Genomic DNA, 23298 nt, shown 5'->3' with positions numbered 1-23298 from the left:
TTTTTTTGGGGGGGGGGGAGGCATAACCACTGTTCTCAGGACTTACCCCTGGCTCTGCACTCACTCCTGATGGATTTCAGAGGAACACAGATGATGGGATTTGAATTTGGGTTGGCCAAATGCAAGGCAAATGCCCTCTCTGCTGTGCCATCATTGCTCCAACCCCTCTTTCTTTCTTCTTTTCCACTCCAGAGTCATAATTTTTGGGGCAGCCTGTCCTCACACTCCTACCACCCCTCATTATTCAGCTGATATTCTTCCAGCATGCCCAGGCCAATCCTGACTGGGCCTTCTGCCTCCCCAAAATGTCTAGGACTCAGTTTTCTTTTCTTCTTGTAGGCTTTTGAGTCACACCCAGATATGTGTGTATGTGTGTGTTTGTGTGTGTGTGTGTGTGTGTGTGTGTGTGTGTGTGTGTGTAGGATCCTTGTGCTAGCAGGATCCTAGCTTCCTGAGTCTGGAAGAACCAAACCACAGATATGACAGGCTTCATGTGGTATAGTAGGCCTCTTACTGTAAATGGCAAAGGAAGCACCTGGAATGCCATAAATTTATCTTACTAACCCAGTTAGCCGATTAACTGCCCCCAAGCCAACATCCTGTTTACATTCACCATAAAGTCCTTATTAGGTCCGACCAATCACCTTGTCCCTATAAGCGATGATGCAATGTGTAGCCAATCCCTGTGATGGTCACCTGGCTCATTTGAATATTCTCTAAACTGGGTATAAAAGTGAGAATGGGGGCCAGAGCGGTGGCACAAGTGGTAGGGTGTTTGCCTTGCATGTGCTAACTAGGACGGACTGCAGTTTGATCCCTGAGCATCCCATACTGTCCCCCAAGCCAGGAGTGATTTCTGAGAATGTATGTTGGACTGGAGTGGCCAACTTCACTTGACCCCAGAGTGTTGGTTTGGTTTGTGCCCCTCAATAAATCACTCTGCCTATTTGCATCTTGAGTGTTCTGGTTCTCGGGATGGATGGACTGGGAGACTGGACCCAACCAGCTATTTCTCCAGCCCCCCCGGGGTCCAGTTCTGTGGTTTGAGAAACTGCTGTTCTGACCTTGCCATGGAGCTTGCCTCAGTTTCCCCGCTTGCACTTCCGAAGAGGGAGAAGATGCCAATGCCACTCGAGATGACACAGCCTCAGCCCAGCTCTGAGGAACTGTAGCAAACTGGGGGACCTCTGGCCTCTAGGCACCGCAGGACTATACAACCATATTTAATACAACACTCTGGTTCCATCTCCTCTCCTCACTCCTCCTGAAGCCGCTGAGGTGCCCAACTCAGGGCCTCTGTGCCCTCCACCTCTCTGACCAATGGGGAGAAAACTCGGACGAGGCCAGACCGAAGGACGGTGTGCAAAGCAGGTGGCCAGTGCCCTTCAAAACCGCCAAGATCATGTGGGCAAAGGAAGAATTGGGCTCCAGGCTCAGGCAGAGATGCTCAAAGACCAGCCCAGCTTGCTGCAGTCCTGGAGCAGGAAAGAGAAGACCAGAAGGAAGGACCCCAAGAAGCCAGAGTTGGGTTTCTTGCAATGTCCCCCTGTTTATGCCTGCCCATGTCCATGGCAGCCTCAGGGGTGCCCATGAGGAGCCACTGAGTTTTTGGGAATATTTTTTCTCTTATCCATCTAACATGGTTCCAAACTAAGATGTTGATTAAAAAAAAAAAAAACACAAAAAAATAAACGTGCCCTGCTTCCATCATCCACTTGTCCCCATGTCCCATCCATCCTACTTCTGTGGTACCTACCTGGAGCAGAGCCTTCATCCCTCCCTGGATGCTGTGATTGGTTGGAGAAGGGAGCACGTGACCTACACTAGGGCCAATGAGAGACCTGCCCTGGACCAGCTATGCTTGGTATGGGCAGAAGCACCCTTGGGCTCTTGGGCCAAGAATTTGCAGGCCTTGGAGAGAGGCTTGGGGTATTCCAACTCCCTCAGCAGTGGGGAGGGTGGGGGGGTGGATAGCACCCAAGAGAGGGAGAAGATACTGACGCCATGCTAGATGACAGTCTCAGCTCCTCTCCCTCCCTCCCTGCACAATTCTAGAAGCCAATGGAAGCTTGCCCCATGCACGAAGGGGCCTCTGCTGAGTTTCAGCCTCTTGCCACTGATGCATCTTGATGGGTGCTTGTTTATTTATCTCAGGTTGTGAAGCTACATCGGGCCACACACTGCAGCCCCCCCAAATGCTGAGTCATCCCGAGTAAGCAGAGTCCTCCCAGAGCTGTCTTCATGCCTGCGAACACTCCCCATCCCTCCCCACCCTACCTCTGGGCCCCAAGCTGCACCATGCCTGCCTGGGGAATGGGTTGTCCAGCTCCACACACATCCCTGCTCCCCACCTCTTGACCCTACACCCCTCTCTGGAAGTGGGGAACTAGGTTGGGACACACTGAGGCAGGCCGGGGGATTTTGGGCAAAAGTCTGAGAAATGAATGAGAAAATGCTCCTGAAAGAAGTGGGGAGGAGGCGCCCCTGTTTTGGGTTGGCTAGGCCCAGAGAGGCCAAGTTGCCTCTGAGCGCTGCTGGGCCATGATGAAATGATGGACGGCAGTGACAAGAGTAGGGAACCCCCCCCCCAAATTGAGGTTGGGGGGAAGCCCAAGAGGCAGGGGAGGTGTCAGGGAAAAAAAGAGGTGCAGTGAGGAGAAGACTTTGAGGGAGAAAGAAAGGGCAGAAGCGTCACTTTCATCGTGGTCTGGGCTGCAGGCCAGGAAGAGGGAAACTCCACTGAAGCTCCAGAGGAGTGAAAGAAGGGGCAGGCAGACAGCAGGGGGGCACCAGGACCCCGCTGGGAAGGACCTTACCTAGCCCGAGGAAGCTCCTGGCAGGGCTCTGTGGGTCCCCTCCCTTCCCCAGCTCATTACTGCCTCATCCTGACCCACCCTCCCAGTGTGTCCCACATCCTCCACTCCCTCTTGGGCAGGATGATAACTGGGGGATATCTTCCGGAAAAGGGATCCTTGGGCCGGGACACAGCCTCTGGGGTAGAACAAAATCAGGGGGTCTTTCTGTTTTTTTTCATCTGTTCTCAACCCAGTAGGAGAATCCTGGCACTGGGACTGGCCCAAGGAGGGAGCACATGACACTTTAGGCCGCCCTGGCAGGCTAATGTTAAATTGGGGATAAGATTAAATTGGGGGGAAGATGCCTTTTCCTCTGGCCAGAATCTGCAAGGTTCCAAGAGGGAGGACTGTGGTGATCCTGCTGTCCCTATGGTGATGCCTGAGTGTTGCACAGCTGGGGTGCGGTGACCCCTCCCTCCCCAGCGGTGCTCCCTCCATACAGAGCTTGCACACTCAGCCCTGGGGAGCTCTTTCAGTGGTGCCCCTGGCTCTAATATCTGTCTGTGGGACTCATGGGCTTACTCCCGCCGTGCCCCCCTCGGTGCTCCCTTAGTCAAGGGAGCTCCAGAAATCACCTTCAGGCAGTATTGGGGATCGAACTCTCAGCTTCAGGCTTGCAAGGCTAAAGTCACTGAGGGCCCCCAACTCTGTTCTCCAGCTCCCCCATGTATGGTTGTTTCTTTTCTCCTTCCTTCCTTCCTTCCTTCCTTCCTTCCTTCCTTCCTTCCTTCCTTCCTTCCTTCCTTCCTTCCTTCCTTCCTTCCTTCCTTCCTTCCTTCCTTCCTTCCTTCCTTCCTTCCTTCCTTCCTTCCTTCCTTCCCTTCCTTCCTTCCTTCCTTCCTTCCTTCCTTCCTTCCTTCCTTCCTTCCTTCCTTCCTTCCTTCCTTCCTTCCTTCCTTCCTTCCTTCCTTCCTTCCTTCCTTCCTTCCTTCCTTCCGTCCGTCCTTCCTTCCGTCCTTCCTGTCTCTCCCTTCCGTCCTTCCTTTCCTTCTCTTCCTTCCTTCCTTCCTTCCTTCCTTCCTTCCTTCCTTCCTTCCTTCCCTCTCTCCCTCCCTCCCTCCCTCCCTCCCTCCCTCCCTTCCTTCCCTCCCTTCCCTCCCTACCTCAGTGCAAAAGTGAATCTTCCAACTTTTGTTTTAGTCTTGGCTGTGCACTTTGGGCCCTACTCAGCGGTGTTCAAGGGCTGCTCCTAGCAATCTATTCCTTGCCAGATTCTGAGAAAATGGAGTGATGGCTGGAAGGTTCCCACTCCACACAGAGAGGAAGAAGGGGCCGCATTTGGGGTGCCTACAGGAAGGAAGCATCTACAAGGGAGATGGTGCCGGGTCAGATCTAAGCCAGCCACCAGGAAGTTGAATCTAGGTTTGGGGCCTGAGGGACCTGAGGGACTTGAGGCAGCCATGCACTCTCTTCCCCCCACCCCAGAGCCTTGGGAACGTAGTGTGTCCATCCGGGGACCTTCAGACACTCCGATTCGAGGTAGAAAAATGAGATACTGGAAAGGCCAAGCTCTATGAGTATCAAAGATCATAAATCACTCATTGGGACTTTCATCTGCTGGGGAATATGAGTGCGGCGTGGGCGAGGGAGCGAGAACCATCGCTTCCAGGGGTGACCACAAGCCAAGCAGGAGAGTGGAAATATGGGGGGGGGGAAGGGGACCCCCACAGTACTCATGGAGTCAAGGGCTGCCTGGGTATGAGCAGAAAATGAACAGGAGCAAATGGCAGGGCAGAGGCCCCCCATCTCGCTGTCCCCCGAGCTTACAGCAGGTCAGTAGCAATGAGAGGCTGCCGACCCCCAGCTCCCGGGGGCCTCAGGCTGCCCCAGTTCCGGGTCCAGGCGGAGCACTGTCTGCCCATCCCTGCTTCCCTCCGGACGGCTGATAGATGGTTTAATAACTCGGTGGTAGCTGACCCGGGGCGCTGCTGAGCCAGCCAGGCCCTGCTGCAGGCTCCGGCCTGAGGCTCCGGCCTGGTAGCAGATTTCGGGAGCTCGCCCATATGAGTGTTGATACCCAAGGGACAGATCCCCAACAATCCAGGACCCCTGTGTGTCCCCCCAGGGTGGCCCAGCTGCAGCCACTAAGTGTCCTTTCTTCTTGAGATGCCCAAATGTTTGTTTGTTTTGGTTTTGGTTTTTGGGTCACACCAAGCAGCGCTCAGGGGTTACTCCTGGCTCTATGCTCAGAAATCGCTCCTGGCAGGCTCGGGGGACCATATGAGATGCCGGGATTCGAACCACCATCCTTCCACATACAAGGCAAATGTCCTACCTCCATGCTATCTCTCCAGCCCAAGATGCCCAGATGTGACTCATGAACTCACATCTCTCTCTCTTTTTTTTTTTTTGGTTTTTGGGCCACACCCGGCAATGTTCAGGGGTTACTCCTGGCTGTCTGCTCAGAAATAGCTCCTGGCAGGCTTGGGGGTCCATATGGGACACCGGGATCCGAACCAACCACCTTTGGTCCTGGATTGGCTGCTTGCAAGGCAAACGCCGCTGTGCTAGAACTCACATCTCTCTACTCACAGGACTACGAAGACCTTCTAGACCTTTCTTTCTGCAGAACTTTGAGAATAGAGGTATGAAATTGAGGGGTGTGTGTGTGTGTGTGTGTGTGTGTGTGTGTGTGTGTGTTTGTGTGTGTAGCGGAGGGGGTTTCCACTGAGCTGAAAGCTTCCTGCATGATTTCAGATGATGAGCCATTGTGCCTAGGTGAGGTTTGCTTTTGTTTTATATTTCTTTAGTTTTGGGGCCAAACCCAGAAGTGCTTGGGGGTTAGTCCTGGCTCTGAGCTCAGGATTGATTCCTGGCAGTGCTTGGGGGTCCATATGGGATATCAGGGATTGAAATCCGATTGGACATGTGGGAGACAATCATTCTTTGTGTGTGTGTGTGTGTGTGTGTGTGTGTGTGTGTGTGTGTGTGTGGTTTTTGGGTCATACCAGGCAGTGCTCAGGGGTTATTCCTGGCTCCATGCTCAGAAATTGCTCCTGGCAGGCACAGGGGACCATATGGGATGCCGGGATTCAAACCGATGACCTTCTGCATGAAAGGCAAACGCCTTACCTCCATGCTATCTCTCCGGCCCCCGAGACAATCATTCTAACCACTGTTCTATCATTCTGCCCCCCCCCACCCCCGAGTATTTTTTTTTAACTCTAGCTCTATCTACATTGTATTTCAGTTGATAGAAGAAAATTTGGTTAAGTGATTCTTTTAGAAATGCACACACGGGGGCCAAAGCTGTGGTGCAGCAGTAGGGCATTTGCCTTGCAAGCGGCTGACCTAGGATGGACCACGGTTCAATCCCCGCTGTCCCATATGGTCCCCCAAGCCAGGAGTGATTTCTGAGCACATAGCCAGGAGTAACCCCTGAGCATCACTGGGTGTGGCCCAAAACCAAACAAACAAAAAATGTGCCATGCAAGCACACACACACACACAGTATGTGTCTGGTGTATGGGAGTTTTCTTCTGGTTTGAAATCCAGATCTGAAATTGGGCTCTGTGAGCCTCTAAGACTGCAATTATGGGTTCTGTGGTCTGGAGACAGTAGTGGAGAGAGAAGTAAACAAATAAAAAACAAACAAACAAACAGAATGGAAGCTGACCCCTCACTCCTAACCTCACTCACTGGAACTCACTGGGTTCCACACCATGTGGGTTATGAAAACAAGGAGGCTGTGGGAGTTCAAGACTTTAGTTTTTGGGCCACATTCAGTGGTGCTCAGGGGTCACTCCAGGCTCTGTGCTCAGAAAACGCTCCTAACAGGCTCGAGGGACCACATGGGATACTGGGAATTGAACTCAGGTCCACCATATACAAGGCAAATGCCCTACTGCTGTGCTATCACTCTGACCTGTGGGAATTCAAGACTTTAGAATGAGATTTGCACGTGAGATGTGGAAAAGCCAGATCGCAAAGCAGAGGGCCATGTGCGAAAAAACTTGGTCTCACTTCCCTGAAGTGCTTTGTCATTGCCCCTGCCCACTTCCACGGCAGACATTACCAATCCATCCGGATGGCTTTCTGGAAAGCAAGGACACTGGCAGCTGCTGCCAGCCCCCCAAGGCATTGTCCAGAGACAGAGAAAGCAGGTTGCCTCCTTGCAAAGCCCTGGCGAGCTCTTGAGGACTTGAATCCGGTGGGTGAGGAGGAAGGTGGTGGCAGGTGTTCAGGTAGGAGATCACAAGACTTAGCCTAGGACAAGACCAGGAGCTGTCAGCAAGCATGTCATACAGCTTCCTTTTCTTTGGGGGGCAGGTTTGGGTCCCACCCAGCAGCACTCAGAAATTGCTCCTGGCAGACTCGGGGGACCCTATGGAACTCCAGGATTCAAACCACCGCCCTTCTGCATGCAAGACAAATGCCCTACGTCCATGCTATCTCTCAGGCCTCCAACACTCAGCCTCCTGTGTGTCGAGTTATCTCAATCTCACCTGTCCACCTAGAGAGTTCAGGTAATCTCTTTACCCTCCTGCCCTGGACCTTGTGGGGAGGCTCAGGGTCCTGTGCTTTCATGCATGCGTGCATTTCCATGAGCAGGTGTGCAAAACACACAAACGTGTGAACCACACATGCAAAGCAGGGTGCATTTACACAAGTATTACATACAAACACATATGAACTATGCAAGCATGTGCATACACATGCAAGCACATGGGTGCTACACATATTCATGTGTTTTCCTCCTGTGCAACGCAACAATCCATGACTGTGTGGACCATGAGGGTGTGTACCTGGACACAGTGGACGTGTGCGTACCTGTGTTTGGGGCATGGGCATGTGCAAGCCCTGTATGCGGCTCAGACTCCGTCTTCGCGAAGAGGCGGCTATGTTTCAGGCCCTCCACTGTCTGATAGTATAGCCATTAGCCACATATGGGCACTTAAATCTAAATTAATAAAATTAAAATGAAAAATTTAGTTCCTCGGTCCCTAGAGCCGCCTTCTCCAGCTAGCAGCGAGAGTTTGTGGTGAACGGCTCGGCGAGGCTCGGGTGAGCAAGCAGAGCCGACAGAACTTTTACACGAGCCCAGAAGACGGAGAACACGTCACTTGGGGGGTTCCAGAGAAAGTCAGAGTGTGAGGACCACCATCCTGAGACTGGTCCACTCGACTCCTCTCTCCAGGCGAAGGAAGCCCTTGCAGTCTGGCCAACTCACGTCTGCCTCATTAGGGCATCTCCAAGGGGGAGAATGTTGGAGCATGTCACAGCGTAAATCTTGGGGTCTCAGCCTGGCCAGCGGGCTTCCCGTGGAGGGAGCCCAGCTTTGTGCTGTTGGACACAGACTTAGTTTTGCTCCTGGCCAAAAATGGCTTAATAGGGGGCTCAGGGAGGGACAGGACTGACCAGGGAAGCCAGCACAGGGGAGCAGCAAAAACTGTTATTTTGGGTCGGAGAGATAGCATGAAGGTGGGCGTTTGCCTTGCATGCAGAAGGACGGTGGTTTAAATCCCGGCATCCCATATGGTACCCGAGCCTGCCAGGAGCGATTTCTGAGCATAGAGCCAGGTGTGACCCCACCCCCCCAAAAAAAAACCCTGCTATTTTGCTACTCCTTAGGTCTCTGCTTGTGGTCCCCTGGAAGCACTGCCCAGAGTTTCTCCAGGGATGGATTTCAAGGGGGGTTTCCGACCTGCGCCCACCTTGCCGCAGCCTTGCCTGGAACTCTCTGCATTGCCCTCTGGGTCCGCCAGAGGGAGCAGGGGCCGCTGTGGCACCGAACGAGAAGGACCGGGTGGCTGGGGAGGGTCCCTGGCCCTGGTATGGGACTCTGGGCCCGGGGAAGTACCAATGTGAGTCGCCAGGGGGAAGCTGGCAGGGTGGAAACTGCTGAAGGGCTCCTTTAGGGTCTGCAGGGGTGCGCTCCTGAGAGTGGCTAGGAGTGTGCCAGGCTTTGTGCCAAGGTAGGCTGCAATGCCTAAGGCGTCTTGCTCCATCCTACCTGCGGGGAATCTGCATCCCAGGGCCCCGCCTGACCCCCTTCCCCTTCCCTGCTCAGCTGACTGCAAAGAGGAATTCTTGCAGGGACGGTGCCACCCACCCTCCTGGGCCCTCACTGCCCCTTCATATCTCTCTCTCTCTCTCTCTCTCTCTCTCTCTCTCTCTCTCTCTCTCTCTCTCTCTCTCTCTCTCTCTCTCTCTCTCTCTCTCTCTCGCACTGCCTGATCCATCCCTACTTCCCACACCACACCCCCGCACTCTTGGGTGGCTGGTCTCCAGCAGGGACTTCAATGGCTTAGCTCCGGTACACTATACCCAAACTCCATCAAAAGTGATGGGTGGATGGATGGGGCCCTGTTTCCGCCTGTAGGAACGACAGTGTGGGCCTCTGTGTGGCCAGGTACAGGCGTGCTGGTTGGCACCCCCCAAACCCTCCCGGGCATCTCCTGCTCTTTGTAAACAGTGCACCTCTGTGGAGACACAAATTGAATGGTCTCAAGGAAGAAGGGCTCAACTCTGGACAGCAACAGGGTTGGGGGTCCCACTTGTGTGTGTGTGTGTGTGTGTGTGTGTGTGTGTGTGTGTGTGTGTAGTTCCTGAGTTGGCCAGCATGTACCAACCCGGATCCCGTCTTGAGGACGCAAGCGTGGAGACTGCCTCAGACCTTGGGGAGTCCCTTTTGGCGCTTGGCCTCAGTTGTTCTACCTGCACAATGGGTGTACAGCACAGTAGCTACTCTTCCTGCCCCCCAGCATTTGAGCAAACTCCTCCTGAACACAAAACCCTGGTGAGAAATTAAGGAAGGGGTACAGAGGCGAGAAGGGGGCGAGCGTGGGCTGGCATTGTTGAGGGAGGGGTACGCTGTGCCTCTGGGCAGGTGCTCTGGGCTGCCAAGTTTTGCCTCCAGCTGTTGAATGCGCCTTTGAAGCTGGCAGTTGGGGCCCAGTGGGGGGTGAGCGGGGCTGGAGCTTGGGGGGAGTGGAGGGTGGGTGGGAGTGGGATGTTAGGGAGCTGACGATCCAACCCGGGGCTCAGCGGGGGGCACGGTGCCATCGGGCTCTGCAGCTGCGGCGATGGAACCAGACTCGGCCCCCGCCCCGCAGGCACGCGTGTGCTTGCTTGTGCATGTATGCGTGTGCGTGTGAGTGTGTGTTTGTGTGTGCGCTCTCTCGAGGCCGTGCAAGGAACTCTCCATCCTCCTGGAGAAGGGGTGGGTGGGTGGGGGGACTCGCTGCTGCGCAAAAGGCCTGCCAAGGCTGCTGGACGGACAGACGGGTGCATGGACAGACACACGGACAGCAGGCTGCTCCCTGGTTCCCCCCTCCCGGGCAGCGTCGGTGGCAGCGGCGGCAGACAGCGGTGGGGAGGCGGGGGTGGCGGTGTCTGCGCACACACGCGGCTCCCAGACACACACACACACACACACACACACACACACTCACACACGCCACGCCACAGACACACGCCACGCACCGAGCCACGCGCACCGCACCCGGCGCAGCGCAGGCCCCGCAGCAGTCGGGCCGGCCTGGCCCAGGGCATTCATCCATCCTTCCTTCTATCCCTTCCTCCCTCCATCCCTCCATCCCTGCTGGGGCGCATGCAGGTAAGCGGATTCCTCCGGATCGCATCAGGGAGAGGACCATCAGGAGGGGACCCCCATCCCTCTCCATGCCAGTGCCCGGGAAGGGGAAGGGGTGGGACCCAGAGGGGGTCCCCCAACAGCAGAGGGGACCGAGCCGGGGAACACCAGCCAGCCAGCCTGAGAGCTTCCTGCGTCTGGGGGTCCCCCCCACTCCCCCGAGATTCCCCCTGGACCACCCCAAGATGCGTGGGGGCCCCCCCAGGCGGGTGGTGGGTGGAGGCAAAGCGGAGGCAGAAGCAGCTGGGCTCGGGGAGACAGGGTTCTTTTTGAGGGGGGAGGGAGGGCTGCAGAAGCTTGATGGGGGACAGTTGTGCCTGCTGGGTGTCCCCTGCACCTTGAGGACCCCCCCATCTTTGTGAACTGGGCGCCCCAGAGGGTGGTGGCTAAGGAATTCGTCCTTTGAGCTGGTAAGGAGAGGAGAGGATGGCTGGTACCGGAGCTTACCGGGGGAGGGAGGGGGCAGGGTGGGGCTGGACCCCCTTTTTCTCCCTTAGAAGGGCGTCAGGGAGTGGGGGGTATCCCAGGGGGTGAAGGGAGATCTTTTGCAAAGACCAGCAGGGAGGAGGTAGCCGCCTTGGGAAGCAGCGGTGGCAATGGGCGAATTGCAGCGGTGGCATGGCCGGGCTAGTGCTGCCTTGGCTGTGTGCGTGTGTGTTCCGTGTGTGTGTGTGTGTGTGTGTGTGTGTGTGTGTGTGTGTGCCCGCGTGGGTCCCGGGCCCGAGGAGGGCACTGAGGTGGGCGTGTTGCACGGAGGGCTCTGACCAAGTGTGCACTTGGGGGTTGTCTGCATGTGCAGGGCTTTCCGTGCTGCTCACACTCACGCACACACACTCCCTCACTGTCTGGAGAGCTGGAAGCCAGTGTGGATGCGGGGGTGCCGGAAGCCCGGTGTCCAGGCTGCTTTGGTCAGCAGCCTCTCAGCGGAGGGAGGAGCAAGAGCCAGCTCTGACTGACCCTGTCTGCTCCTCCCCAGACTCAGGGTGGTGCTCCAGGGCTCAGGTCCCCCCCTCCCCAACCCTGCTGCTGCTCCATCCTTCCCAGGACACCCCCATCCATCTCCGTGGTTGCCTGTGAGGGGCCCTGGCTGGCATGTCCCCATGCTGAGATGCAGGTGCTGGACACGTGTGTGTGTGTGTGTGTGTGTGTGTGTGTGTGTGTGTGTGTGTCTGCTGCTGCGGCGCTGGCTGTCAGCCGGCCAGGCTGGCGGGGAGACGCAGGGAGCAAGGGGGGGGGGGTTGGCAGCACCTGGTTGGCGGCGGCAGAAACTGCAGCTCTGGACAGCCGGGCCAGGCCCAGCCACCAAGGGACCCACATTTCCAAGGGCGCCTCCTCCTGGGGGTGGGAGCACCTGTGTGGGGGACACACCTGTTCCCCTGGCCAGACCCACACCTGTGGGACGTGTCATGTCCAGGTGGGCCTGGGAACCTGCATTTGTGGGTGACCGTATGACCTAGGAGAGCGGCACACACTTGCACCACCCCTACCACCCCTCGGTGCAGGAGGGGACCTCAGGACCTGGGGCTGAAGGGAGGAGGAAGAGGGAGTTGAGGAACCCCCCCAGAGAGAGACAGAGACAGAGAGACAGAGAGCAAGAGAGAGAGGTGTGTGTGTGTCTGTGCGTGCATGTGACGTCAGCGAGAAGGTCTGGGTGTGACATCAGCCCCAGGTTGCCAGTGACGTCACCAGGACCGTGGGCAGATGTGGAAGATGTCACCGTGCGTAAGTGAGCGTGAGTGTTAAGGGGTGTGAATGCGTGTGTTAATATGTGTGTGTTTTCCCCTTCGGTGAGGAGGGCAGGGGCAGGAAATCAGCCATTTCCAGGGGGTCCCAAATGACCCCCGCCTTAATACCCCTGGATGGGGTCACGGCTCTGCCCCCCTTTCTCACCAGACCCAGGGGTGTGTGTTCTTGGGGAGTGGGAGACCACGTGACTTGGGAAGGTTCAGAGAAGGACCTGGGACCCCACTTTCCCCTCCCTGAGCACCCTGAGTTCTCATTACCTGGAGACTGGTTAGCAGCTGGGGGCAGGACCTTGGAAGACTCTGTGGGTGCCGGTGCCCCCCAGATCTGACACCCCCTGCCCACAGCAGCTGCTCCTGTTTGGCTGAGAACTCACTTTTCTCACTGCGCATCTCCTGGGTTGTGCGGGGCTGGCTGCCATGTGAACATTAGCTAGATGCCAGAACGAGGGGGTCAGGTCCGGGTTCTGCCCATGAACCCCCACCACCCCATTGAGATTCCTTAGGTTTGGGGTGCATTGCCCTGTGAGCAGCAGGGAATTTCGTATGTGTGTGTGTTTTGTTCTTGTTTTGGGGCCACACCTTGTTGCGCTCAGGGGTTACCCCCCTCTCTGTGCTCAGAAATCATTTCTGGCAGGCTGGGGGAACATAGGGGATGATGGGGATCTCAAACCCAGGTCAGTTATGTGCAAGGCAAATGCCCTCCCTGCTGTGTCATCACCCCAGCCCCTCTTGTGTTTTATTTATTTGCCGGAGGTTTGGGGATCTGCGTTGCAGCCGAGTCTCTCCCACCTGGTAGATGAGTTCTGGGGGACATAGGAGCTCACCTCTGGTCCTATGGGGTCGTCACGGGACTCCCCAATTGCCTCTGCTGGTCCTTGGCCGTAGGGGCAGAGAGGACCAGTGTCTCCTGTGGGTTCTCTACAGGGAGGGGGCATCCCCCAGATCTCACCGCCTGATTTTCTGTGCCATCAAGAGTGACCTCAGCTTGAGGTCCGAAGGAGCCTCTACTCTCTGCACCCCACTTCGAGGTCTGATCCTCATGCCCCTAAATCTAGCCTCTGTCAGCACCTGGCTTCAGCTTTTGGGGAGCTGGGGGGTGGGATAAGAGACACCCTTCTTCAGTTAGTGCTCCTGACAGTTTCCAGGGAGACCCAGAGACGTCCCCTGGTCAAGCATCCCCCTGGGGTGCCAGAGGGAGGACTTGGGGTACATCAGGCCATCATAATGGTGGCATTAAGGGGGCCCAAGAGGCAGGTCAGCAGACCTGGTACAGGTTGTGTGCCACAACAGGGTCCCCAGAGCACCATACAAGCAGCCCAGGGGCACCAGGAAGCCCCCAGCACTGTCCGCCGCCGTGACCCCCAAAACCAGGATCATAAGGGAACCAGCTACGAGCCCTCGGCAGGCTCCTTATTAGCCGATCCTTAAATCCCACCAAGACTCTGGGGCCATCTTTTCCTTTGTTTTTGTTTGTTTGTTTGTTTGTTTATTTGTTTGTTTGTTTTTCCATCTGTTTTTGCCATACTCGGGCTTACTCCTGGCTCTGTGCTCAGGGATCACTTCTGACGGCGCTCGGTGAACTAGATGGGATCCGGATTCGAACCCGGGTTGGCCACTTGCAAGGCAAATGCCTTCCCTACTGTGCTGTCGCTCTGGCCTGATTTGGCCATCCTCTTTCCTACCTAAGGAACAGAGGATGCTGAACAGCTCGGGGTCACACAGCATTGGCATTAGGATGGGCACCTCTGCAGAACTGCGTATGGCTGAACTCCTTGGCTGGGCACCTGTTTGTATTGGGGTACCCCTCACTGAGGGATCTTACAGACCAGCAGGTGCCACAGTTTCTGTCACAGTCTTGCTACAGCTTCCCCCCCAAGTTTCTCACAGGTCTCTGGTACCAGCTCTGTGGGGGCTCCCCTGGGTGAAGGGAGACATACCGGTCCGGCCATGTATTCGGGCCCTGAGACTCTGGTGGCGTTCACTGTTGCTTCTGTTGGCTGTCTTCCCGACCTCGCTGTGGAGATGACAGGCTGGGAGGGCTGGACCCCGAGAGTGTCTGAGCTCTTTTGGGCCCTGTGCACAGACCCCCCCACCCCCCGCTTCTCAGCATCAAGTGTGGGACCCTTTCTTCCGGGGGGGGGGGCGCTGATGTCTCTCGCTGAGTCTCTGTATGGGAGGGTTGCGTGCATGGGGCTGGGTTTGCTTTTAGGGGGCTGCGATGGCCCCTCCCAACTCCCTGACTCCTCCTCATGACGCACCTCTTGTGCCTCAGCTCTGTGTGCCTGTGTGCGAATGTGTATATATGTGTGGATGCGCACATTTGTGTTCATGTGTGTGTTTTTATGTCTGTGCATACATGTGTGTTCGTGTGTGTGTGTGTGTGTGTGTGTGTGTATGTGTGTGTGTGTGTGTGTGTGTATTCTCTTCATTCCTCTCCCAGTCAGCCCCAAACACAAAGCAACTCTTCCCTGGCTGGTGGGAGGAGAGGTCTGGAAGGGTCTGGAAGTTGCCCCGTTTCCCCCCAAAAGAGTGTAGAGTTAGAAAGGGCACAGGCCAGCCTTGGGGTGTGGGTGAGGGAGTGGTTGCCAAGGGTAGCCTGGCTTGCCTCAGTTTCCCTCTTTGGAGTCTCCTATCTCTATCTCGCTGCATCGTTGTCTGGGGATCCTGGGGGAACAAAGCTGTGGGGTCAGATCGCCACCCACTTGCTGTTGTCTGTCTGTCTACCAGCGAGACCCCATGCAGGTGGGGCCTTATAGCCCCTCAAAACTGCTTGCTTAAGGGCCCGGAGAGATAGCATAGTGGTGTTTGCCTTGCAAGCAGCCGATCCAGGACCAAAGGTGGTTGGTTCGAATCCCGGTGTCCCATATGGTCCCCCGTGCCTGCCAGGAGCTATTTCTGAGCAGACAGCCAGGAGTAACCCCTGAGCATTGCCGGGTGTGGCCCAAAAACCAAAAAAAAAAAAAAAAAAATTCTTGCCCAAAAACTTTCTCTTTGGGGCCACACCCAGTGGTGCTTGGGGGGTACACCTCAGGGCTGGAGATGGCAAGTGGGACTCTCACAAGGTGCCAGGGGCTCCAGTCCCATAAGCTATTGCCCCATGGCCTGCCTCTATCTGTTGTTGAGGCAATTCAACACTCCTACTGTGTGCACTCCTAAAAGACATGTTTCACCCAGGAGTAACTGCAGGGTCTGGGGCTGAAGCTCAGACACTCTGTTTTTGGTTTCGTTTTATAGGTTTTTTTTTTGGGGGGGGGGCACATCTGGTGATGCTCAGGGGTTACTCCTGGCTATGCACTCAGAAATCTCTCCTGGCTTGGGGGACCTTAGGGGACGACAGGGGATCTAACTGAGATCCTTCCTAGGTCAGTGCCACTGCTCTGGCCCCAAGCTCAGACACTCTGGAAAAGATAGGCAGCCCATGTGCCAGACGTCCAGCAAGCCCATACACTGTAGGACCACACACAGTAGGGCTTGAAAAACCACAGGATCCCGATCCCAGCAGGCCTGTACATAGTACAGGGCCTCACACATTAGGCCTGTATATATATATGAATCTAGTAGGCCAACAGACAATAGGCCCCCCACATAGTAGGCCTGCACACAGTAGGCCCACATGCGGTAGGACCTGTATATAGAAGCCCAGTAGGCCGGCAGACAGGAGGCCCACACACAATAAACCTGCACGCAGTAGGGCCTGCATATTTGTAGGAGCCCAGTAGGCCCGCACACAGTAGGGCTTGCCTGACAGGAGCTGTTCGAGGGAGCCCGCTCCCAGGCTGGAGGCCAAGTGCTGAGCCAGCCCATCTGTCCGCAGGCCAGGAAGGCTGTTACCGAGTCTGCCTTCGTGCTCGGCCCCTGTTGAACCTCTCTATTGCCCCGTTTAATCTTGGGGCCTTGTGGACTTGGGGGGAACTGCCAGAGGGAGCAGTCAGGTGAGCCAAGCCAGGGGCTGGAACCTCTGGAGTGCCTTTGTGGCAGTTTGTTCTGGATGCCGGTGGGGCCTCAGAAGCCAAGCGAGCCGAGCGTGGGCATCTGTCTCTGGGGCAGGGGGATTAGAAGGAGATGTTGGGGCCAATGCAGATTCTTGGGCCAGGCCTGCTGAGACTAGAAGGCAAAGGAGCTTGGACCCAGGGTCCAGGAAGCTGCATCTCCGAGTGCTTTTGCAAAACATGAACTCACCCAGATTGCGGGCTGGAAGGCAGCAAGTTCCCGGGTGCTCTGGCGGCCTCCTCCCACTCACCAGCTGGCTGCGGCTAAGAACCCAGCTCCTTTTCCAGAAAGGTCTGAGGCCCTGAGAAGCCAGGCGCCTTGCTGAGAGTGGGGGTGCCCAGGGGCAGTGCTGACCGGAACTGACCCTCTGAGATTGTAGCCTTGGGCAGTCTCCATCTCCCGGGTTTAGGGGCTCGACTTGAGTCCCCACCTACTCAAGGCCTGTAGCTGGAGAGCCCAGAGCCTGGAAGGCTTCCTGGAGGAGGACTCACAGCCTTTTGGCTCTGCAGGTGGGGGGTATCCTCCTGATGGGTGTGCCGCACCCCCTGGGCACGACTCTGGTGGGTCCCCATCCATCTTCCCTGAGCGGCCCCTGATGCTCAAGCCAATTTCACAGCCTCTGGCTCCCCTCACAATCCGCTGCCTTCCAGGGCAAACCCCCCCCCAGGCTTTTGCCTCTAGGGAGGGCACAGAGGGAAGGGTTCCTGCGGGGTGCAGGGGTGAGTGTGGACAGGGGAACCCGAGTAGAAAGCTGCCCTGGGGGCACACTAGGAGCTCGGTGGGATACAGGGTTTGAGGGTGACTCTCCGGAGTGGGCACAGGGACAGGCCCCAGAGCCAGGGGGGGCTCGGTATTGGGGGGCTGTTTCTGCACTTCTCACTCATAGGGCCCCCTCAGATTGTCTGAGAACATGCATGTCTGCAGGAGGGGCCATCTCGGCCTGTTGGGAACTGTCGGGGAGGGGGTGAGCGCTGTGGGTTTTGGGGTACTGAGTGTTCCCACCCCTCAAGCAGGTGCTTCTGAACCCGCCTGAATTTCCACTGCCGGCTGCCAGCTGCGGGGGGTCTACATATGTTCTGGGGAGTCTCAGTGGAGGGAGCTGAGGTGTGAGCCCCGACAGCCATCTGGGCTGGGGGGGGGGGCTGGGAAGGAGGCAGACAGGGAGGAGCCTGGCTGGGGTGGGAAGGGGGTGCCTGTGTGCAGATGGAGAGGAGGGTTTGGGAGGACGGTTGGAGGGAGATCTGGGGCACAGGATGGCAGCCAGGGGGCCGGAGCAGGGCCTGGGTGGGCTGTGTTTATGTGTGAATGTGTGCAGCTGCGTGTGAGTATGGACATTAGTGTGTGATTGTGAATGTGCGTCCCTGAGGACTTGGGGTGCAAATGTTGGGGGCCGGTCAGCAAGAGTGTGTGTGTATATGTATGTGCGAGCTCTACGGGAGCCCGAGAGGGAAGACCCCAGGGTGTAGAGATGGGGGCCCTTTTGGCAGCCCTTGTGACCCCATGATGCGCCTGCTGGTCCCAGTGACCTAGGAAGAAACCCCAGAACCCCCAACCCTCCCTCTGGCTCCCCAGTCCCTTTTCAATTCTCTCTGATTATCTCATCTTGCTTTTTTTTTGGGGGGGGGGAGACCACAGCCTAGTGGGCTCTCTGGACTCCCCTGGCAGTGCTCAGGGGATCATGCAGTGCTGGTGATCTGCTCCCTGGTGGTGCTCTGAGTTCTCCCTGTTTCTCTCCCTCCCTCTCCCCCATTCATTCCAGGGTCCCCCATCTCACTGCCTGCCTCTCCCCCACCCAGCTCTATCTCCACCTCTGTCTGCTTCTTTCCACCTCCTGCTCCATCCCTGCCTGGCCGTGCAGTCCTGGGTCTCGATCCCCCAGTGACTCCAGCGCCCCCAGGGGCCTCCATTGCCTCCCCCTCCACTCTCTGTCCCCCCCTCTCGCACTGGTATATCCGGTTGCCAGGGGAAACCTAAGAAAGAAGCGACTGTACCCTTCGAGGCTCCAACGTCTCCCTCCTCCCGCCCTCCGCTCCTCCCCTGCCCCAGCTCCGCTAGCAAGAGCTGACTTGGGTGAGGAGTGCAGGGGTGAGGGGGGCTTTGGCCTGACCACCCCCCACTGTCCTGGGGGACCTGAATCAGGACACCAGGCCGGGGATGCAGCACCTCGCCAGCCCCAGGGACCCCCTCCGGTAAGCCCCCAGCTCCGGTAAGGACGGGGTGTTCCGTGGGGGTGTCTGGCCTGGCCTGGCCTGGGGGTGAGGGAAACCCATCACACACAAGGGGTCACCTTCTGCTTGCCAACCGCTCCCCCCGCCACTGGGGGCCCCCACATCCTCCGCAGCTCCTCAGTTGTCAGCAACAGGGTTGGAGGCAGCTGCTGCCAGGATCTCTGGCGGGGGTGGGGGGTCCCCTGGAGAGAGCAGGGAAGGCGGAAGGCGGAAGCTGCCTGGGTGCAGACACCCCTTGAGGGAGGGAGATGGTGGTTGGGTTGAGTTGGGTTGGGGCGCCTTTGGGGGCTCGCTTGGTTTCTGGCTCCCAGCCAGCTGAGGGTGGGGGGAAGCTTCTCTCTGTTCAGTGTCTCTGTCTGGAGTGGCAAGAAGAGGGCCTGGGCCCCTGCGGCCTCTGCTTGTCGTGTGTCCCCCCTTGGGCCTGTTGGTGACGGCCACGTGGAGGGTGCTGGACGCTGATCCCAGGGTGGAGAGGGAGGAGTTCTGGAAGAGGCCCGGAGGAGGCCATGAGCCCCCATGTGTGGTGGGTTCTCCTCCCGTGGCTGCTGAGAACCCAGTGCCACTGGCTGGAATCTGGGGACAGGAGTCCCACGGAGGGTGGTTGGGCATGGGGTGTCCATGAGGGTCTGCACCTTGGGATTTGTGGGGCTGGCTCAAGCTGTCGTGGGGGTTCCATACAGTAAGGGTGACACAGGGTGGTCTGAGCTGTGTCGTTCCCCCCACCCCAAATTCTCTGCTTCTCCTGCAGCCCTGAAATCCTGCTGCTAGGCCAGGCTCCCCAAGTGGCCCCAGCCTTACCCCTTTACCCTCCACATCCCTTCCTTTCTCAGAGCCAGGAGCTCCAAGCTTGCATCTGGGCGTGTACATGCACCCCGTGCCCTAGGTGCCGCTCGCTGCCTTTGTGGGATCAGAGAGAGAGGCAGTGACTTGTCCAAGGTCATACAGCAGCTCAGCCGAGGGTTGGATTGGATTTCAGGGCTATTCCCTTCTCAGATGTCCAATTTGTGGTCTGGCCCCACCAGGACTTGCCTCCTGCCCCCTTCTCCACCCCCAAAGTGTCTGTTTTGCTCCCTCCCCTTGAGCACATATTCTATAAGGAAGGGCAGGAGGTGCTGGAAGAATAACTGTGTGGTCAGGGAGGCTTCTTGGAGGAGGTGGCTATGAACCAAGGCAGAGCTAACGCACAGTGAGCCCCAGCCTGGGAATGGAAGTGGCCAGAATGTGAATGGCTGAGGGCTTGGGGAGGCCCAGCATGGGGCAGGCCCACTTTCCTCTCTGGTGCAGGCACTGCCAGACAGATCCTAGAAATATTCTGAGCACTGCCTTGCTCCTTGACTCAGTTCAAGTCAAGAAAGCTCATGGGGCAGGAGTGAGAGCACAGTGAGGAGGGCATTTGCTTGCACAAAGCCATCCCAGGTTCGATCCCTGGCATCCCATAGGGTCCCCGAGCCTGCCAGGAGTGATTTATTTATCTTTTAATTTTTTTTTCAGGAGGGATTTCTGAACACAGAGTCAGGAGTCACCCCTGAACACTGCCTGGTGTAGCCCCAACTCAGCCCCCCACCAAAAAAGTAACACTCAAGCCCCTTTCTATATACTCCACTTTACAGATGGGGAGACTGAATCCTCTGATTCCACATAGCAATGACACCAGGACCGGACTTGGTCCTGTGCCCCAGAACGAATGTGTCCCCCAACCTCCCCAGATACCACCTCCTGCCTGCTCCCCACTTCTGACTATGGGGATCACCTATGGAGTGGATGATCTGAGGATTCAGCTGGGCCAGAGACAGGGAAGCAGATGCTCTGAAAGCCTCCACGTGCAGCGAGATTGTCACGTACCCATTACCCAGGGGGGGTAACTGAGGCCCAGAAAGGCAAAGATGGTGGCACCCAGGGACACAGGCCTCACCTTGAGCTTTGTTGGTGCAGAAGGATGCTCTCAGCCCTTTAAGGCTCGTCTTCCCTTCCTGTTTTATTTTGTGTTGTTTTGGGGGGCCCACACGCAGAAGCGCTCAGGGTTGACCTCTTGATCTGTGCTCAGGGGTCACTCCTGGTGGGCTCAGGGGACCCTTTGAGGTACTGGGGATCGAACCCGGATGGTTGCATGAAACCTCCTCAGGTAACTTTCCTCCCGGTTGAGACCCTTGCTTGGCCTTTCCAGGAGGGTGTTAAGGTGGGGTGGCTGGAGGACCCTTCCCCTGGGCTCTGCCAGCCATGTGTCCACACGACAGGTCCCGCAGGAAGGCTCCGAGTCCCCCAGACCCCCTTACCCGGGAAAGACTGGCAGGATGCACCAGGGCACGAGGTCTGTCCCATCGGGTCTCACACGAACCCCAGAACAATGCGGCCAAGTGTCGTGTCCCCCCTCACCCCAGTACAGCTTCCTGCTGCATTGGAGCCAGGCCTGCTCCGCACTATCCAGCATAGCATCCCAAACTCCCCTGATGAGTCAGAGCATCATTGAGAGCTGGGGAATGAGAGAGAAAGAGAGAGAGGGAGAGGGAGAAATAGAGAGGAGACAAAAAAGAGAGAGGGGAGAGAGGGAGAGGGAAAGAGTGAGAAAGAAAGAGAGGGAGAGAGAAAGAGAGAGAGAGAGAGAGAGAGAGAGAGAGAGAGAGTTGTTGGGCCTGAGTACCACTTAGCATACCAAAACCCCGGCTTCATCCCCAGCACCCCATGCCCCCCCCATGCCCAATGGAGCACTGAACCCGGGATTGAGCCTGCCCCACCAGGTATGGGGCTACCCACAAAATCCTCTTCGAAGGGGGGCTCAGGATGGGGTGCGTTCTCCTGGTTTTTCCTGCTGTAAGAGCCACAGGAGAATTTATCCAGGAAACAGCAATCTCGAGAGGAACATTGACAGATGGAGAAACCAAGGCATGGCACCAGGTAACTTTCTGTGCCAGATACAGGGTTCGAACCCAGACAGCTTGGTTTCTTTTTATTTTATTGTATATTTTGAGTTTTGGGTCACACCCGGCAGCGCTCAGGGGTTACTCCTGGCTCTGTGCTCAGAAATTGACCCTGGCAGACTTGGGGGACCATATGGGATGCCAGGATTCAAACCACCATCCGTCCTGGATTGGCTGCATGCAAGGCAAATGCTCTACCGCTGTGCTATCTCTCCGGCCCCACAGCTTGGTTCCTTGACATCTGGGGACACGGATGCAGTACTCCATCTTTCGTGCTCCATCTTCTGTGCTCAGCTACAGGATCCCTGTTTCATCCGAGGGCGCCAGGCTAGGTTCCCTGGCACTCATGGCTGTCATTGGACCCCTAGATGGAGCTGCTGGGGTTCAAGATCTCCCTCCTTGTGGCCTTGCTGGGGGTTTTACCTCCAAGGCTTCGGTCTGAACCTCCCTCTGCATCCAAAGGCCCTTGTGTTTGAGGACCGAGGTCCTGGGAACAGCTGGTCTCAAGAAAACAAGGCCTCTGCTTCCTCTATGTGTGTCCTCAGCCCCACCACTCACCCTCTCTGGGCTGTGCCTCAGTTTACTCACCTGTACGAAGGGAATGGTGTCTGGCTCAGGGAAGCCCTGGGCTTTGAACTTGACTTGAAATCACTCTTGGGTCGGGTCTCTTCCGCCTCCCCCACCCCCTCATCCTCAGGGTGGGAAAACTGCCTTTCTGGAAACTTCTTGGTGTGGAAGGTGAAGGGGTGTTTCTGTCTTCCCAGGCTAAGGGGGGAACGTGATTCTGAATATGGGATGTTGCAAGTTACAGGGTTGTCGTACATGCTTCCAGCTTGGCCTCCGCTGCTCTGGTTTCTTTCAAAAACTCCCACACCCCTAACCCAGAAAAAAATCACAACACAATATGTTGGGGCCACATCCAGCAGCACTCAGGGGTCACTCCTGATTTTGTGCTCAGGAATTACTCCTGGCAAGCTCAGGGGATCCAATGAGATGCCGGGATTGTACCTGGGTTGGTCGGCCACATGAAAGGCAAATGCTCTTCCTGCTGTGTTCTCGCTCTGGCCCCAGGTTTTATAACTTTTGGGGGCCATTCACAGCTGCTTGTGGTAAGAATCTGAGGGACCAGGTCAGGAATCAAACTGGGAGCCTTCTGCTACGGTCCTTGACCTACATCCCGGGGCCTAGAAAGGGGTTGAGCTGAGCCCCCAGCCCATGTCCCTGTTCAGGGCACCGGGCAGAGGGGCACAAACTGGGCTTTGGGGTGATCCTGGAGGCACTCAGACCCAGAGCCCGGAGAGATTGGCCGAGTGCTCGGGGTCTGGTTTCAAGGTTGGGCACTAAGGGGTCCCCACGCCTGGTTCCCTCGTCCCTCCCCTCTTTCCTGGCACTCACGCCGGCCTGGGGATAGATCTGGCGTTGTGTGTGGTTGTCCGGGTGCCTCGCTCAACATCCCGTTTGTTTGGGAAGGAGAAAGGGAGGTCTGTGGTGTCCAACAGAGGGTGGGATTCATGGCCAGGCTCGGGGGGCCCTGGAGCCTGCCTGGTACCAGCCCCTCCTGGAGGGAGGCCAGGGGAGAGCGGGGGTGGCCCGAAGTGGGGCCGTGGTCCTGTGAGCCCCTTGGGGCGGAGTTTGGGGTCTGCCTAGATGCAGGTGCAGAAGCAGGAGGTGGGGGGGGGCGGGTGTCTGCCACCAGGACTCCCCAACCTGAGTGGGAAGGAAACAAGAGGCTCCTGTCTAGAGCAGGTGGGGAAAGACTGGGCATTGAGGCTCAGGGCACACTCAGGATTGAGATTAAGAGGGTCCCCTATTTTTGGGGGGACCACACCTGCAGTACTCAGGGATTACTCCTGGTTTTGTGCTCAGGGATCACTCCTGGCGTGTTCAGGGGACCTTGTGGAATGCCAGGGATTGAACCCAGGTCGACTATGTACAAAGCAAGTGTCCTACCCATTGAGCTATCCCCCCGGC

At 56.9% G+C, this 23298-nt stretch overlaps 1 protein-coding gene across 4 annotated transcripts in view; it reads left to right on the top strand.

Annotated features, from left to right (window-relative positions):
• ELFN2 (extracellular leucine rich repeat and fibronectin type III domain containing 2) overlaps positions 1 to 23298 on the top strand; it is a 109520-nt gene that overhangs the window by 55228 nt on the left and 30994 nt on the right. For 2 of the 4 annotated variants that reach the window (XR_007494844.1, XM_049771556.1), the window contains exon 1: positions 10054 to 10413. The exons of 1 other annotated variant lie outside the window; for it this stretch is intronic. The gene's annotated coding sequence lies outside the window, so the exon portion shown is untranslated. Of the gene's footprint in view, positions 1 to 10053; positions 10414 to 10733; positions 10860 to 23298 lie in introns of those variants that run through there. One more of the 4 variants, XM_049771558.1, reaches the window with a different exon arrangement.

The sequence above is a fragment of the Suncus etruscus genome, chromosome 4 (assembly GCF_024139225.1).
Source record: "Suncus etruscus isolate mSunEtr1 chromosome 4, mSunEtr1.pri.cur, whole genome shotgun sequence".
In the NCBI taxonomy this organism is placed as follows: domain Eukaryota; kingdom Metazoa; phylum Chordata; class Mammalia; order Eulipotyphla; family Soricidae; genus Suncus; species Suncus etruscus.
Note: the sequence above shows the minus strand (reverse complement) of the source record. Positions and strands in the feature narration are given on the sequence as shown.